We start from the raw sequence: 19,296 nt of genomic DNA, 5'->3' as shown, positions 1-19,296 counted from the left end.
TGTCCCAGCCAGGGACCATGACCTGACCTGGAAATATTATTGGTTTTCTTGAACTATAACTATATTGTTGCAAACTTGCATGAATTTCAATGACTGATGTATGCTACAGGACTTGCTGCTGGCTATAGTACACAGATTTAAATTGTGTATTTACCTCATTTGGCCAAGTGATGGCGCCATTGTGTTGTCTCAAGGGGTGTTGCATCAACCTTGTGTAAAGCATTCACATCCCATGGTATTACCACAGGTTTCAATACCTCACCTTGTAAGGATAACAGCACTAAGCCTTTTTTTGCAAATGTTTCATGAGATTGGAGAACACATTGGGAGGAATCTTCAGGTTTAGAAAGGTAAGTGTCATCATGCCTGTGTCCATCTCTGACCATGGTGTACTGGTATCCAAGTGTCTCTCTGATGCAAAACGCAAGAAGTCAAACTTCATAGACAAGAAGGGTGGCTGCTTTGTTGAATTAGCAAAGAAAGGTGTGACCAAGCAAGTGTAGCATATTATCTATGCTATACTCTCCAGGTGCCAGCACTTAATCTGTTCCACTGTAATCAGTTGTGCTCCAGAATAATTCACCTATTCATTTAATTATTCATTTGCTAAATTATTGCACAACACAAAATGTTCTCGGTCAAGAGAGAGTGTGCCGCAAACCAACAACCAAAAACTGTCAACACATGTCAACAGCTGTGCTGCTGTTTGTTATAATTATATTTGATTTCAATCTATGCAGAGCAGCCTGCTCTCAACTCATACAGAAGAGTGTACATTGTGAGCTCACTAAAAAACGCAAATGAATGAGTCCTTGTGGTTAGGGGTACTAATGATGGTTAATTTAAGCAATAAGGCACGAGGGGATGTGGTATATAGTCAATATACCACTGCTAAGGGCTGTACGTATACACGACCCAACGCGGAGTGCTTGGATATGGTCTGATATACCACGGCTTTTTGCCAATCAGCATTCAGGGCTCGAACCACCAGGTCTATTATTGAAAATAATTCTGTAGTTCAACTCACACTAACAATTATATATCTACAGTATATACAGTCAGTTCCAAAATGATTGGCACCTTTGATAAAGATGAGCAAAATTGACAATACAAAAAATAATCAAATACTGAGCTATATTGTATGCAAAAAAAAATAGGAACATTATATTATTTTATACTAATACAATTTATTAGAGAAATACATTTTTCTCTCTCTAAAAGATATGGGTCAAAATAATTGGCACCTCTGTTTTCAATACCTCACCTTGTAAGGATAACAGCACTAAGCCTTTTTCTCAAATGTTTCATGAGATTGAAGAACACATTGACCATTTCTCCATACAGAATCTTTCCAGATCCTTGATATCCTTCGTCTGGGCTTATGGAATGCCCTCTTCAATTCAAATCACAAGTTTTCAATGGGGTTTAAGTCCGGAGTCCGGAGACAAAATATCAATTAACCATTTATTAACCATTTATTGTTGGATTTTGATGTTTCAGCCTCCTGGCAGAGGCAACCAGGTTTTGGAAAAAATTATGCTGTTGACCTTAACCGTTGACCTATAGCACCATAACATGAAATATCCACCACCATATTTTATAGTAGTTTTGGGGTTCTTTTCGTCACATGCATCTTTCTTTCGATGCCACTTGTTTGCATGGCCAAAGAGCTCTATTTACATGTCATCTGACCATAGCAAAGTTTCCAATCCAAGTGCCAATGACTTGAACCCCATTGAAAACCTGTGGTTTGAATTGAAGAGGGTCGTCCATAAGTGCAGACAAAGGATATCAAGGATCTTAAGATTCTGTATGGAGGAATGGTTTAAGATCACTTCAATGTGTTCTCCAATCGCATAAAACATTTTAGAAAAAGGCACAGCGCCATTATCCTCACAAGGGGGAGTGTTGCGGAGTATGGAAAACAAGGGTACCTGTTTTGGGGTTATTTTTTTATTATGAGATCTGGTCGCATCCGCGCTTCGGTCTGCAGGTTGTATAACTTTTTCATTACATTTCATTACATTTCATTATAGTACAACGGTCTGATTTGTCTAATCTTAGCAATTTCCTCTTAGCTAGCTACATAGTCGTCGTTGTATCAAAGATAATTGCGTAATTATCGTATTTCGTCGTCTCCTATCTGTCGTCTCCTATCTGTCCAACACGTTCACCGTCTACCGTAGCACTGTAGTAACTATCACACTCAACTGAACGTCTTGATTAGTGTAGTGTTAGCTAGCTACATAGCTAGCTACATAGTTGTCTTTGCTGTCTTCGTATCCAAGATAATTGTGTAGCTTAGAGTGTGGAGTCTTAGAGTGACAATTGCGTTATTATCGTATTTCGTCGCCCTCCTATCTGCCTAGCAGCTAGCCAGCTAGCATACGTTCACCGGCTACCGTAGCACTGTAGTAACTATCACACTCAACTGAACGACTTGATTAGTGTAGTGTTAGCTAGCTACATAGCTAGCTACATAGTTGTCTTTGCTGTCTTCGTATCCAAGATAATTGTGTAGCTTAGAGTGTGGAGTCTTAGAGTGATAATTGCGTTATTATCGTATTTCGTCGCCCTCCTATCTGCCTAGCAGCTAGCCAGCTAGCATACGTTCACCGGCTACCGTAGCACTGTAGTAACTATCACACTCAACCGAACGACTTGATTAGTGTAGTATTAGATAGCTACATAGTTGTCTTTGCTGTCTTCGTATCCAAGATAATTGTGTAGTTTAGAGTGTGTAGTCTTAGAGTGATTATCTTAATTCACCGAGGTCAGCTAGCCAGCTATTTTGTCGTCCTTAACGTAGGAGACACTCCTAGCTAGCCAATAGCCAGCCAACGTCTACTGAATAGAACTTTCGCATTCCGGTCGCATTCGCGTCGCTCCACAGGTAGTATCACTTTTTCATTTCATTTCATTACAGTCCCAACGGTGTGATTTGTTTGATCGTAGCTAGCTACATAGCTAGCTACATAGCCGTCTTTGTTTCAAAGATAATTGTGTAGTCTAGAGCGATTTTCTAGGTTAGCTAGCCAGCTATTGTCGTTCTCCTAACGCAACGTAATGTAACCAACACTGCTAGCTAGCCAGCTAGCTCCCGATAAGCAGCACTGTAGAAACTTCACACTCAACGGTACGACTTGATTAGGGTAGTGTCAACAACGCAGCTAGCCTACCCCAGCAGTACTCTATCATTTTAATCATTTTAGTCAATTAGATTCTTGCTACGTAAGCTTAACTTTCTGAACATTCGAGACGTGTAGTCCACTTGTCATTCCAATCTCCTCTGCATTAGCGTAGCCTCTTCTCTAGCCTGTCAACTATGTGTCTGTCTATCCCTGTTCTCTCCTCTCTGCACAGACCATACAAACGCTCCACACCGCATGGCCGCAGCCACCCTAATCTGGTGGTCCCAGCGCGCACGACCCACGTGGAGTTCCAGGTCTCCGGTAGCCTCTGGAACTGCCGATCTGCGGCCAACAAGGCAGAGTTCATCTCAGCCTATGCCTCCCTCCAGTCCCTCGACTTCTTGGCTCTGACGGAAACATGGATCACCACAGACAACACCGCTACTCCTACTGCTCTCTCTTCGTCCGCCCACGTGCTCTCGCACACCCGAGAGCTTCTGGTCAGCGGGGTGGTGGCACCGGGATCCTCATCTCTCCCAAGTGGTCATTCTCTCTTTCTCCCCTTACCCATCTGTCTATCGCCTCCTTTGAATTCCATGCTGTCACAGTTACCAGCCCTTTCAAGCTTAACATCCTTATCATTTATCGCCCTCCAGGTTCCCTCGGAGAGTTCATCAATGAGCTTGATGCCTTGATAAGCTCCTTTCCTGAGGACGGCTCACCTCTCACAGTTCTGGGCGACTTTAACCTCCCCACGTCTACCTTTGACTCATTCCTCTCTGCCTCCTTCTTTCCACTCCTCTCCTCTTTTGACCTCACCCTCTCACCTTCCCCCCTACTCACAAGGCAGGCAATACGCTCGACCTCATCTTTACTAGATGCTGTTCCTCCACTAACCTCATTGCAACTCCCCTCCAAGTCTCCGACCACTACCTTGTATCCTTTTCCTCTCGCTCTCATCCAACACTTCCCACACTGCCCCTACTCGGATGGTATCGCGCCGTCCCAACCTTCGCTCTCTCTCCCCCGCTACTCTCTCCTCTTCCATCCTATCATCTCTTCCCTCTGCTCAAACCTTCTCCAACCTATCTCCTGATTCTGCCTCCTCAACCCTCCTCTCCTCCCTTTCTGCATCCTTTGACTCTCTATGTCCCCTATCCTCCAGGCCGGCTCGGTCCTCCCCTCCCGCTCCGTGGCTCGACGACTCATTGCGAGCTCACAGAACAGGGCTCCGGGCAGCCGAGCGGAAATGGAGGAAAACTCGCCTCCCTGCGGACCTGGCATCCTTTCACTCCCTCCTCTCTACATTTTCCTCCTCTGTCTCTGCTGCTAAAGCCACTTTCTACCACTCTAAATTCCAAGCATCTGCCTCTAACCCTAGGAAGCTCTTTGCCACCTTCTCCTCCCTCTTGAATCCTCCTCCCCCTCCCCCCTCCTCCCTCTCTGCAGATGACTTCGTCAACCATTTTGAAAAGAAGGTCGACGACATCCGATCCTCGTTTGCTAAGTCAAACGACACCGCTGGTTCTGCTCACACTGCCCTACCCTGTGCTCTGACCTCTTTCTCCCTCTCTCTCCAGATGACATCTCGCGTCTTGTGACGGCCGGCCGCCCAACAACCTGCCCGCTTGACCCTATCCCCTCCTCTCTTCTCCAGACCATCTCCGGTGACCTTCTCCCTTACCTCACCTCGCTCATCAACTCATCCCTGACCGCTGGCTACGTCCCTCCCGTCTTCAAGAGAGCGAGAGTTGCACCCCTTCTGAAAAAACCTACACTCGATCCCTCCGATGTCAACAACTACAGACCAGTATCCCTTCTTTCTTTTCTCCAAAACTCTTGAACGTGCCGTCCTTGGCCAGCTCTCCCGCTATCTCTCTCAGAATGACCTTCTTGATCCAAATCAGTCAGGTTTCAAGACTAGTCATTCAACTGAGACTGCTCTTCTCTGTATCACGGAGGCGCTCCGCACTGCTAAAGCTAACTCTCTCTCCTCTGCTCTCATCCTTCTAGACCTATCGGCTGCCTTCGATACTGTGAACCATCAGATCCTCCTCTCCACCCTCTCCGAGTTGGGCATCTCCGGCGCGGCCCACGCTTGGATTGCGTCCTACCTGACAGGTCGCTCCTACCAGGTGGCGTGGCGAGAATCCGTCTCCTCACCACGTGCTCTCACCACTGGTGTCCCCCAGGGCTCTGTTCTAGGCCCTCTCCTATTCTCGCTATACACCAAGTCACTTGGCTCTGTCATAACCTCACATGGTCTCTCCTATCATTGCTATGCAGACGACACACAATTAATCTTCTCCTTTCCCCCTTCTGACGACCAGGTGGCGAATCGCATCTCTGCATGTCTGGCAGACATATCAGTGTGGATGACGGATCATCACCTCAAGCTGAACCTCGGCAAGACGGAGCTACTCTTCCTCCCGGGAAGGACTGCCCGTTCCATGATCTCGCCATCACGGTTGACAACTCCATTGTGTCCTCGTCCCAGAGCGCTAAGAACCTTGGCGTGATCCTGGACAACACCCTGTCGTTCTCAAATAACATCAAGGCGGTGGCCCGTTCCTGTAGGTTCATGCTCTACAACATCCGCAGAGTACGACCCTGCCTCACACAGGAAGCGGCGCAGGTCCTAATCCAGGCACTTGTCATCTCCCGTCTGGATTACTGCAACTCGCTGTTGGCTGGGCTCCCTGCCTGTGCCATTAAACCCCTACAACTCATCCAGAACGCCGCAGCCCGTCTGGTGTTCAACCTTCCCAAGTTCTCTCACGTCACCCCGCTCCTCCGCTCTCTCCACTGGCTTCCAGTTGAAGCTCGCATCCGCTACAAGACCATGGTGCTTGCCTACGGAGCTGTGAGGGAACGGCACCTCACTACCTCCAGGCTCTGATCAGGCCCTACACCCAAACAAGGGCACTGCGTTCATCCACCTCTGGCCTGCTCGCCTCCCTACCACTGAGGAAGTACAGTTCCCGCTCAGCCCAGTCAAAACTGTTCGCTGCTCTGGCCCCCCAATGGTGGAACAAACTCCCTCACGACGCCAGGACAGCGGAGTCAATCACCACCTTCCGGAGACACCTGAAACCCCACCTCTTTAAGGAATACCTAGGATAGGATAAAGTAATCCTTCTCCCCCCCCCCCTTAAAAGACCTAGATGCACTATTGTAAAGTGGCTGTTCCACTGGATGTCATAAGGTGAAAGCACCAATTTGTAAGTCGCTCTGGATAAGAGCGTCTGCTAAATGACTTAAATGTAAATGTAATGTAAATGTAATGAGTTAAACAAAATCTCCATCTCTGAGCATTTCTATCAGTATATATACAGTGGGGCAAAAAAAGTATTTAGTCAGCCACCAATTGTACAAGTTCTCCCACTTAAAAAGATGAGACAGGCCTGTAATTTTCATCATAGATACACTTCAACTATGACAGACAAAATTAGGAAAAAAATCCAGAAAATCACATTGTAGGATTTTTAATGAATTTATTTGCAAATTATGGTGGAAAATAAGTATTTGGTCACCTACAAACAAGCAAGATTTCTGGATCTCACAGACCTGTAACTTCTTCTTTAAGAGGCTCCTCTTGTCCTCCACTCATTACCTGTATTAATGGCACCTGTTTGAACTTGTTATCAGTATAAAATACACCTGTCCACAACCTCAAACAGCCAAACTCCAAACTCCACTATGGTCAAGACCAAAGAGCTGTCAAAGGACACCAGAAACAAAATTGTAGACCTGCACCAGGTTGGGAAGACTGAATCTGCAATAGGTAAGCAGCTTGGTTTGAAGAAATCAACTGGGGGAGTAAATATTAGGAAATGGAAGACCACTGATAATCTCCCTCGATCTGGGGCTCCACGCAAGATCTCACCCCGTGGGGTCAAAATGATCACAAAAACGGTGAGCAAAAATCCCAGAACCACACGGGGGGACCTAGTGAATGACCTGCAGAGAGCTGGGACCAAAGTAACAAAGCCTACCATCAGTAACAAACTACACCGCCAGGGACTCAAATCCTGCAGTGCCAGACGTGTCCCCCTGCTTAAGCCAGTACATGTCCACGCCCGTCTGAAGTTTGCTAGAGAGCATTTGGATGATCCAGAAGAAGATTGGGAGAATGTCATATGGTCAGATGAAACCAAAATATAACTTTTTGGTAAAAACTCAACTAGTTGTTTTTGGAGGACAAAGAATGCTGAGTTGCATCCAAAGAACACCATACCTACTGTGAAGCATGGGGGTGGAAACATCATGCTTTGGGGCTGTTTTTCTGCAAAGGGACCAGGACGACTGATCCGTGTAAAGGAAAGAATGAATGGGGCCATGTATCATGAGATTTTGAGTGAAAAGCCCCTTCCATTAGCAAGGGCATTGAAGATGAAACGTGGCTGGGTCTTTCAGCATGACAATGATCCCAAACACACAGCCCGGGCAACGAAGGAGTGGCTTCGTAAGAAGCAGTGTGTGGAGACTTACAGAAAACATTTGACCTCTGTCATTGTGAAGACTTACAGAAAAAGTTTGACCTCTGTCATTGCCAACAAAGGGTATATAACAAAGTATTGAGATAAACTTTTGTTATTGACCAAATAATTATTTTCCACCATAATTTGCAAATAAATTAGTTAAAAATCCTACAATGTGATTTTCTGGATTTTTTTTCTCATTTTGTCTGTCATAGTTGAAGTGTACCTATGATGAAAATTACAGGCCTCTCTCATCTTTTTAAGTGGGAGAACTTGCACAATTGGTGGCTGACTAAATACCTTTTGCCCCACTGTATATACAAAATAATAATAATAAAGCTCAGCATTTGTGTTACTTAATTTATTGACTTTTTTTGCTCATCTTTATCAAAGGTGCCAATAGTTTTGAATCTAACTGTATATGCGCCATTTAGCATTTATCCTAATCAATTTACAGTCATGTGTGCATACATTTTACATATGGTCGGTCCAGGGAAATGAACCCACTATCCTGTTGCAAGTGCCAAGCTCCACCAACTGAGCTACAGAAGAACGAATAATTCAGTTGCTTACGTAAGCAGACAGCTAGAGATTCATGATTTGTATAGACAAATCTATTAATTCAATTATGTTCTTCAGTTTATATAAATTAATCATGATAAGTACATGTGCTATTCTGTCTGTCTGTGCTCATGTTTTTTCAAGGGTTTTTCAAAGCGTGCACAAATTGATCAACTTCAGGTTATTTTTGCGCACTCATCCAAAGACAGGCAAGATTGTCTGTGTCTGTCTGTCATTTTGTCAAAAATCATTGAAAGCATTTCTCAAGGTCATGTTAACACAACTTTTACATTTCTGTATGTTATCAAATGCTGCATCTCAATTCCTTCTGCTCTAACTCTTTGAAGTTCATGAAAAGTACAAGAAACATTTAGATGAAAACATGCCTTCAGACAATACAAAGTATTCTATCTCCATAGAAACAGTACCTATAGCCCCGTCTATGGTATTTTACACTTGCCCATGAGGGCCAATCTCTACCCTTAACCTTGTTCTGAACACCTCCAAAACAAAGGTCATGTGGTTTGGTAAGAAGAATGCCCCTCTCCCCACAGGCGTGATTACTACCTCTGAGGGTTTAGAGCTTGTGGTAGTCACCTCATACAAGTTCCTGGTGAGTGTGGCTAGACCGTACACTCTCCTTCTCTCAGTTAAATCTAGACTTGGTTTCCTCTATTGTAATCACTCCTCTTTCACCTCAGCTGCCAAACTAATTATTATTCTTGCCCTTTGTGCTGTTGTCTGTGCCCAATAATGTTTGTACCCTGTTTTGTGCTGCTACCATGTTGTGCTGCAACTATGTTGTGTTGCTACCAAGTTGTTGTCATGTTGTGTTGCTAACATGCTGTGTTGTCATGTGTTGCTGCCATTTTATGTTGTCGTCTTAGGTCTCTCTTTATGTACAGTCGTGGCCAAAAGTTTTGAGAATGACACAAATATTAATTTTCACAAAGTCTGCTGCCTCAGTTTGTATGATGGCAATTTGCATATACTCCAGAATGTTATGAAGAGTGATCAGACAATATTGTAATTAATTGCAAAGTCCCTCTTTGCCATGCAAATGAACTGAATCCCCAAAAGATATTTCCACTGCATTTCAGCCCTGCCACAAAAGGATCAGCTGACATCATGTCAGTGATTCTCTCGTTAACACAGGTGTGAGTGTTGACAAAGACAAGGCTGGAGATCACTCTGTCATGCTGATTGAGTTTGAATAACAGACTGGAAGCTTCAAAAGGAGGGTGGTGCTTGGAATCATTGTTCTTCCTCTGTCAACCATGGTTACCTGCAAGGAAACACGTGCCGTCATCATTGCTTTGCACAAAAAGGGCTTCACAGGCAAGAATATTGCTGCCATTAAGATTGCACCTAAATTAACCATTTATCGGATCATCAAGAACTTCAAGGAGAGTGGTTGAATTCTTGTGAAGAAGGCTTCAGGGCGCCCAAGAAAGTCCAGCAAGCGCCAGGACCATCTCCTAAAGTTGATTCAGCTGGGAGATCGGGCACCACCAGTACAGAGCTTACTCAGGAATGGCAGCAGGCAGGTTTGAGTGCATCTGCACGCACAGTGAGGCGAAGACCTTTGGAGGATGGCCTGGTGTCAAGAAGAATCTAGAAGAAAAATAAATGCACACCTATTTAGGCGAGGTGCTGGCTAGCGGAGTAGAAAACTTGAAAATAAAAGAGAGCCGCACAATCTAGGAGCTCAGATGCAAAAATTTAATTACCAGTAATTAAATTTCTGCATCTGAGCTCCTAGAGTGGGCGGCTCTCTTTTATTTTCTGGTGTCAAGAAGGACATCAAAGAAGCCAATTCTCTCCAGGAAAAACATCAATGACAGGTACAGAAGGTACCGGGATTGGACTGCTGAGGACTGGGGTAAAGTCATTCTCTGATGAATCCCCTTTCCGATTGTTTGGGGCATCCGGAAAAAAGCTTGTCCGGAGAAGACAAGGTGAGCGCTAACATCAGTCCTGTGTCATGCCAACAGTAAAGCATCCTGAGACCATTCATGTGTGGGGTTGCTTCTCAGCCAAGGGAGTGGGCTCACTCACAATTTTGCCTAAGAACACAGCCATGAATAAAGAATGGTACCAACACATCCTCCGAGAGCAACTTCTCCCAACCACCCGGGAACAGTTTGGTGAAAAACAATGCTTTTTCCAGCATGATGGAGCACCATGCCATAAGGCAAAAGTGATAACTAAGTAGCTCGGGGAACAAAACATCGATATTTTGGGTCCATGGCCAGGAAACTCCCCAGACCTTAATCCCATTGAGAACTTGTGGTCAATCCTCAAGAGGTGGGTGGACAAACATAAACCCACAAATTCTGACAAACCCCAAGCATTGATTATGCAAGAATGGGCTGCCGTCAGACAGGATGTGGCCCAGAAGTTAATTGACAGCATGCCAGGGCGGATTGCAGATGCACTATTGTAAAGTGGCTGTTCCACTGGATGTCTTAAGGTGAACGCACCAATTTGTAAGTCGCTCTGGATAAGAGCGTCTGCTAAATGACTTAAATGTAAATGTAAATGTCTTGAAAAAGAAGTGTCAACGCTGCAAATATTGACTCTTTGCATCAGCTCCCTGTAATTGTGAATAAAAGCTTCAGTATTCCATAGTAATATCTGACAAAAATGTCTAAAGACACTGAAGCAGCAAACTTTGTGGAAATTAATATTTGTGTCATTCTCAAAACTTTTGGCCACGACTGTAGTGTTGTGTTGTCTTTCTTGTCATGATGTGTTTTGTCCTATATTTGTATTTAATTTATTTTTATTTTTAATCCCAGCCCTCATCCCTGCAGGAGGCCTTTTGCCTTTTGGTAGGGCATTATTGTAAAGAAGAATTTGTTCTTAAGTTCTTAACGAACTTGCCTAGTTAAATACAGGTTAAATAATAATAATAAAATAATTGGATACTCTGTGTGTTGATCTTTGGACCCCAGCCCTCCCTATTAACTTTGTGGTGAATGACTGGAGTCTGAAAGATGAAAGGGGAGCGGGCCAGAGCTTTAACTCAAACAGCCTGGACAGGAGAGGACAGGGAGAGAAAGGGAGTGGAAGGGAAGCAGAGAGGGAGGAAGAATAAGAGAGAAGAGGGAGAGGGATAGAAAGAGTGTGAATGAGGTGAATGAATGGCTGATGAAATGACAGGAGAGGCTCACAGGTGCGCCTGAGGGAACACAGCTGGGGTGTCATTCCACCGACTCGGTGCATTTTGAGAAGTGTAACCCGGTCAAATAAAGAAAATCATTTCACATCATTTTAACATTCTGCCATGAAGAGCACATCTTTATATAAAAATAAAAAAAATTCCATCTCAAGAGGTTAAATGTAAAAAAATCTATAGTAAGTGCCTATTACAGTGTAAGTGCCACATGAAGTAACAGGGTTGACGATTTCATCTTATATAAGCCATACATCCTCTCATGACAAACTGCTGCTCCAGTTTCAACTGACCTGAGCCCTAGGACCGTGCCCCAGGACTACCTGACATGATGACTCCTTGCTGTCCCCAGTCCACCTGACCTTGCTGCTGCTCCAGTTTCAACTGTTCTGCCTTATTATTATTCGACCATGCTGGCTGGTCATTTATGAACATTTGAACATCTTGGCCATGTTCTGTTATAATCTCCACCCGGCACAGCCAGAAGAGGACTGGCCACCCCACATAGCCTGGTTCCTCTCTAGGTTTCTTCCTAGGTTTTGGCCTTTCTAGGGAGTTTTTCCTAGCCACCGTGCTTCTACACCTGCATTGCTTGCTGTTTGGGGTTTTAGGCTGTGTTTCTGTACAGCACTTTGAGATATCAGCTGATGTACGAAGGGCTATATAAATACATTTTATTTTATTTTATTTTATTTTATTTGGCAATTGAATGCAAGCTTCACAAAACAAAAAAAAAATCTAAAAGATTTGTAGACTCTCTATGTGTAACAAGGTTAACGTGTTTTGCTTGACCTGCTCAGTTTTCCACCACAAACACCAGAAAATGGCCAAAAATAGTAGAACCAGCTGACTTGCTTTTACACTATGATTTAACTATTGGATGTTAGAGTTCCCTCTATCCCTATCTCTCTCCGTAGCCCTCTGTGACTCTGTCTCCTCCCCTCTCTCTTTCTCCTCTCTCTCCCTCTCCCTCTCTATCTCAAGTGCCATAGCATACCTTCCTCTGTACCCACCTTATCTTTCATTATCTTTCATCAATCCAAATGAGTGTTAGGGCTGTTTCTGTTTTGGTTCATTTTGTTTTATTTTTGGTTCTCCACCAGCTGTAAGGAGCTGTGTGGCTGTGATAGGAGCATCTCGTCACGGTGGTGATGCTAATTCAATGGGGGAGAACTGGGAAGTGATTTTTGGAAGAGAGGAAGGAATGATGCATTGGTGTATTGGGGGAGGTTTCAGGGAGAGGAGGCTGGGGGATTACGATGGGGTGGGAGTAGTCAGAGACTTGATCAGGAGGACTCCCATCTGCCAGCGGTCCTACACTAACCCTGTTCCTGGATGATAAGGAAATACTTGCTTTCTGTGGAACAAAAAAATTACATATCTTTCAAAAGTCTAGCTGTCAAAGAGTGGAAAAACAGTTTGAAGTGCGTTGTTCTTGAGGAGAGAGAGGAAACCCTAAGGAATTAAAAAGATGTGAAACTGCTTATCAGCTTCTTATCAGCTTCTTATCTAAGGGTTAACTGAGGAACTGTAAATAATAAAGGCTATACTTATTAATAATGTACTTTGAACTTTGACGAAAAGCTCGGCACACGCATACTCAGGCTGACTGGGTCTCGTTCAGGCAAATGAGAAATAAGGGCACTCAGGCTATCCGGAAGGCCAAAGTTAGTTACTTTATGGAGCAGTTCTCTCTCTGTGGGTCTAACCCCAAGAAGTTCTGGAAAATGGTTAAAGACCTGGAGAATAAACCCTCCTCCTCACAGCTGCCCATGTCTCTTAAAGTTGATGATGTGGTTGTTACTGAAAGGAAGCACATGGCTGAGCTTTCTAATCACTGCTTCATTGAGTCAGGATTCCTATTTGACTCAGCCATGCCTCCTGGCCAGTCCAACATTTCCTCTTCTACCACCACTTCTAATGCGACTATCCCTGATGCTCCTCCCTCTTTTCCCCCTGCCCCGTTACAAAGTTCACTGAGTCCGAGGTGCTAAAGGAGCTCCTTAAACTTGACCCCAAAAAACATCTTCTTTAAGTTTAGACCCTTTCTTCTTTAAGGCCCCTATAATCATCATGCCTATCTCTGACCTTTTTAACCTGTCTCTCCTCTCTGGGGAGGTTCCCATTGCTTGGAAGGCAGCCACGATTCATCCTTTATTTAAATGGGAGATCAAGCTGGTCCTAACTGTTATAGGCCTATTTCTATTTTCCTCTGATTTTCAAAAGTGTTGGAAAAACGAAATAATCAACTGACTGGCTTTCTTGATGTCTACAGTATTCTCTCTGGTATGCAATCTGGTTTCCGCTCAGGTTATGGATGTGTCACTACAACCTTACAGGTCCTCAATGATGTCACCATTTCCCTTGATTCTCAGCAATGTTGTGCTGCTATTTATATTGACTTGACCAAAGCTTTTGATACGGTAGACCATTCCGTTCTTGTGGGCCGGCAAGGAGTATTGGTGTCTCTGAGGGGTCTTTGGCCTGGTCTTCTAACTACCTCCCTCAAAGAGTGCAGTGTATAAAGTCAGAACATCTGCTGTCTCAGCCACTTCCTGTCACCAAGGGTGTACCCCAAGGCTCGATCCTTGGCCCCACACTCTTCTCAATTTACATCAACAACATAGCTCAGGCAGTAAGAAGCTCTCTCAACCATTTATATGCAGATGATACAGTCTTACACGTACTCAGCTGGCCTCTTCCCTTATTTCGTGTTAAACGCTCTACAACAAAGCTTTCTTAGTATCAAACAAGCTTTCTCTGCCCTTAACCTTGTTCTGAACACCTCCAAAACAAAGGTCATGTGGTTTGGTAAGAAGAATGTCCCTCTCTCCACAGGTGTGATTACTACTTCTGAGGGTTTAGAGCTTGAGGTAGTCACCTCATTCAAGTACTTGGGCGTATGGCTAGACGGTACACTGTCCTTCTCTCAACACATATCAAAGCTGCAGGCTAAAGTTAAATCTAGACTTGGTTTCCTCTATTGTAACCACTCCTCTTTCACCTCAGCTGCCAAACTAACCCTGATTCAGATGGCCATCCTACCCATCCTAGATTACGGAGATGTAATTTATAGATCGGCAGGTAAGGATGCTCTCGAGCGGCTAGATGTTCTTTACCATTCGGCCATCAGATTTGCCACCAATTTTCCTTATAGGACACATCACTGCACTCTATACTCTTCTGTAAACTGGTCATGTCTGTATACCCATCGCAAGACCCACTGGTCGATGCTTATTTATAAAACCCTCTTAGGCCTCACTCACCCCTATCTGATATATCTACTGCAGCCCTCATCCTGCAACAAACACTCAAACTGGACAGTTTTATTTCAACCTCTTCATTCAAAGACTCAATCATGGACACTCTTATTGACAGTTGTGGCTGCTTTGCGTGATGTATTGTTGTCTCTACCTTCTTGCCCTTTGTGCTGTTGTCTGTGCCCAATAATGTTTGTACCCTGTGCTGCTACCATGTTGTGATGCCATGTGTTGCTGCCATGCTATGTTGTTGTCTGAGGACTCTCTTTATGTAGTGTTGTTTTGTCTCTCTTGTCGTGGTGTGTTTAGTCCTATATTTTTATTTAATACATTTATCTTTTTAATAACAGCCCCCATCCCCTGCAGGAGGCCTTTTGGAAGGCCGTCATTGTAAATAAGAATTTGATCTTGACTGACTTGCCTGACTAGTGGTGTGGGTGCTGTGCTTTGGCAAAGTGGGTGGGGTTATATCCTGCCTGTTTGGCCATGTCCGGGGGTATCGTCGAATGGGGTCACAGTGTCTACCCTACCCCTCCTGTCTCAGCCTCCTGTCACGACTGCTGCCGAAGTCGATGCCTCTCTTGTTCGGGCGGTCCTCGGCGGTCGACGTCACTGGTCTTCTAGCCATCATTGATCCATTTTTCATTCTCCATTGGTTTTGTCTTGTCTTCCTACACAACTGGTTCCAATCCTATTCATTACATGTTGTGTATTTAACCCTCTGTTTCCCCGCATGTCCCTGTCAGAGATGGTTTGTTTGTATATTTGTGTATTATGTATTGGTGCGCGACGGGTTCTTGTACCACTTTTATTTTATATTGTGTTTTTGATTATGGAGTTTTGTCAAGCCTATTAAACGACTCCATTTATACCAAGTTCGATTCTCCTGCGCCTGACACAGCCAATCTCCACCTGGCACAGCCAGAAGAGGGCTGGCCACCCCTCATAGCCTGGTTCCTTTCTAGGTTCTGGCCTTTCTAGGTAGTTTTTCCTAGCCACCATGCTTCTACACCTGCATTGCTTGCTGTTTGGGGTTTTAGGCTGGGTTTCTGTACAGCACTTTGAGATATCAGCTAATGTAAGAAGGGCTTTATAAATACATTTGATTTGATTTGATGTGTAGCTTCACCATTGTTTCTGTGTACGTATGGTGCCTTGGCACTGTAATTTAAATCAATGCTCTGTCCCCCTGTTACCATTACTTTCTTCCTAATTTCAGTATAGTTTCTGTCTACCTTACTTTTACTTCTAATATAGTTTCACCATAATTTCCACAGTATGTACCTACAGGGCAAAGGCACTGTATACTAAAGCAATGCTCTTCTCCGCAGTTACCGTGTTAATTACCATTAATTTCTTTCTAATGTCATCATAGTTTCCGTGTACCTTACTGTTAGTTTCTTTAGATTTTCTCAGATAGATCAACACCACAATAACAAGTCATTTTGTTTGTTATCTCCATAGATAATACTTTCTACTTAAGCACAAGAAACATTCATAATATACTCCGTTAATATAATGGCAATTCACAACACTTGAATAAAAGGATTGTACAGTACATACACTGAGCAAAAATATTAAGCACAACATGTAAAGTGTTGGTCTCATGTTTCAAGAGCTGAAATATCAGCCTATTTCTCACACAATTTGGGCACAAATTTGTTTACATCCCTGTTAGTGAGCATTTGTCTGTTGCCAATATAATCCATCCACCTGGTGTGGCATATCAAGAAGCTGATTAAACAGCATGATCATTACACAGGTGCACTTTGTGCTGAGGACAATAAAATACCTCTCTAAAATGTGCAGTGTTGTGACACAACACAATGCCACAAATGTCTTAAGTTTTGAGGGAGTGTGCAATTGACTGCAGGAATGTCCACCAGAGCTGTTGCCAGAAAATGTCATGTTAATTTTTCTACCATAAGCCGCCTCCAACGTTGAGAATGGTGTGTAGAATTTGGTTTCTAGAATTTGGGGTGCGGAGTCAATCACCACCTTCCGGAGACACCTGAAACCCCACCTCTTTCAGGAATACCTAGGATAGGATAAAGTAATCCTTCTCACCCCCCTTAAAAGATTTAGATGCACTATTGTAAAGTGGCTGTTCCACTGGATGTCTTAAGGTGAACGCACCAATTTGTAAGTCGCTCTGGATAAGAGCATCTGCTAAATGACTTAAATGTAAATGTAAATGTAATATGGGGTGTAGGCTATGATAGACAGTCTCTCCTGGACAATTTGGCCGACTACAATTTTATTTACTTTTTTTATCGGCAATTACTGGCTAACGAAAACCCTGGCGCATTTTCCCATCAGAGTTGTGTTTCCATCAAATTGACGGAATTGCGGAAAAGAGTCTGTGCATAAATACATACTGCAAATAAAATGAACTTTTGCAGTTATATTCCCATGAACCAAATAAAAATACATGTTAAATAGGTTTCCATCGCATTTTAAACTCCAGGCCTACTGATGTTCCGTAGGTATAGCGAATGTGCCAACTCTGGTATTGGCACGTGCGCTCGAGCCAACAGCTCGTAGTGCGGGTAGAAACTCCTGCAAGCGGTTAGACAAGTGAAAATTATGGTCAGTAAAGAAAACTTTAAGCTCGTCTCTCAATTTTAAAAAACGTGTCAATACTTTGCCTCTTGATAACCAGCGCACTTCTGTATTTTGTAAAAGCATTACATGGTTGCTGCCCATATCATTGCATGGTACAGAAAATACACGAGAGTTCAGGGGCCTTGCTTTAACAAAGTTAATCATTTTCATTGTAGTGTCCAAAATGTCTTTCAAGCTGTCAGGCATTCCATTGGCAGCAAGAGCCTCTCGGTGGATGCTGCAGTGTTCCCAAGTGGCTCGGGAGCAACTGCTTGCACGCTCATTAACGCTCCACTATGTCTCCCTGTCATGGCTTTTGCGCCATCAATACAGATACCAACATGAGCAGCAGCTACGTTTGGCTACATACGGACCGTTAGTGGATTTCTTGCAAGAGAGTAACGGTTAATGTGATTGGATGTTAATTATTTGACTAGGCTACCTGTATTTGACATTGTGCTGTTATTTCGCTGAACACTAGATGGTTTAATTTTATTTTTGCAGTGAAACGAGGCTACTTAGGCGAGAGAAAAACCTCCCCCAAATGTGTAGCCCCAACTGTTTGCGAATGTGAAGAATCACATTTTTATTTGGCATACCCCAGACGGCATACCCAAGTTTGGGAATACCTGGCCTAATGGACCAACTTGAAAAAAATCAGCTCCTGCACTTCTTTCATCCCAAGTCAAGCACTGTTTAAGTAAGTTACAACAGTGGCCAACTAGGACACTGTGCCTTTTTAAAATCTATTAAACCTTTATTTAACTAGGGAAGTCAATTAAGAAGAAACTCTTCTTTTCAATGACAGCCTAGGAACAGTGGGTTACCTGCCTGTTCAGGGGTAGAATGACAGATTTGCACCTTGTCAGCTCAGGGATTTGAACTTGCAACCTTGTGGTTACTAGTCCAACACTCTAACCACTAGGCTACCCTGCCACCTATTCAAGTGGCCTGCCCTAAAAACAATGGAGAAAATACATATCATAACATTTTAACATGGAAATAGCTGTTCTATCATTCAGCCCACAGTAGCAGCCAATGTGTGGTGTTCAATGTAGGCCTACATTCCATGAGATTTTAGAAAAAAACATTAACCTTTTTATTCACTTGTACTTCCTTCAAGGCGGTGACTGAAAATATTGTGTTGTTTGATGCAAGAAACCCTTTACAAAATAAAATAAATTATTATTCCCATACCATAATACAGAGAATCAGACAAATGATGCTACCCTCTACCTATAGACACTGTTCCAGTACACGACACACTGAGGTCACGTACAGATACGCATGACTCTTGGCTGCCGTAAGAAAGCCATTGCCGTCTGTGCCCATTCAACAAAATGTACGTTTGTATTACTTTTGATTCTTGCTTGAACAGTCGCTGAGATTATATTTGGTTGTGATCTTCGCTAAATAACTATTTTGGATGCACCACTTGTTAGCTAGAATGCTAATGCTCATTGACATAGGCTGTAGCAAAAGCTAGCCATAGAGCCATTTTACTGGTTGAAGTTGAAGTGTTTTTTAAGTATAATGCAGTTGATTTGCGATGTTGACCCAAACATTATATTAGGCAGAACATTCATACGAGCCTTAAAATCCAATTATAATCCAAAAGTAGTGTGAAATGCACTCGTAAGCAAGATGTAAATAGATGAATTTTTTTGCTGGCGTTCTATAAGAACTCCCCCGTGTTCTGCCACCAACGTGTGGCAATGTTTGCAAACACAGAAAGGGGTCTATTGGCTACATAGCTGATTCAAGCCTGTCTCAAAATACAACACTGCCCCATTCAGACAGAAAAAAAGCTCTTGACCTGACTTGCTTTTCAAAGATGGCTAAAAATGCACACGTTTTGTGCTATGTAGGAAGCAATCACTCCCCCATTGCTGACAAGAAATTAGCTATAACCTGGCTAATAACTCACTTACTAGCAAAGAATATGAACAAATGTATACACGTGGCGACATGCAGCTCTTCCTGTAAACACAAATTCAAAGTGAAATGCACAGAACAATATATGGCAATGGTCTATTTGCATAAAGGGATACTCCAGCTCTGATTGGTTATGGTCCAACTGT

Source organism: Oncorhynchus nerka, linkage group LG3 (genome assembly GCF_034236695.1).
Source record: "Oncorhynchus nerka isolate Pitt River linkage group LG3, Oner_Uvic_2.0, whole genome shotgun sequence".
Lineage (NCBI taxonomy): Eukaryota > Metazoa > Chordata > Actinopteri > Salmoniformes > Salmonidae > Oncorhynchus > Oncorhynchus nerka.
This window is presented reverse-complemented; position numbering follows the sequence as displayed.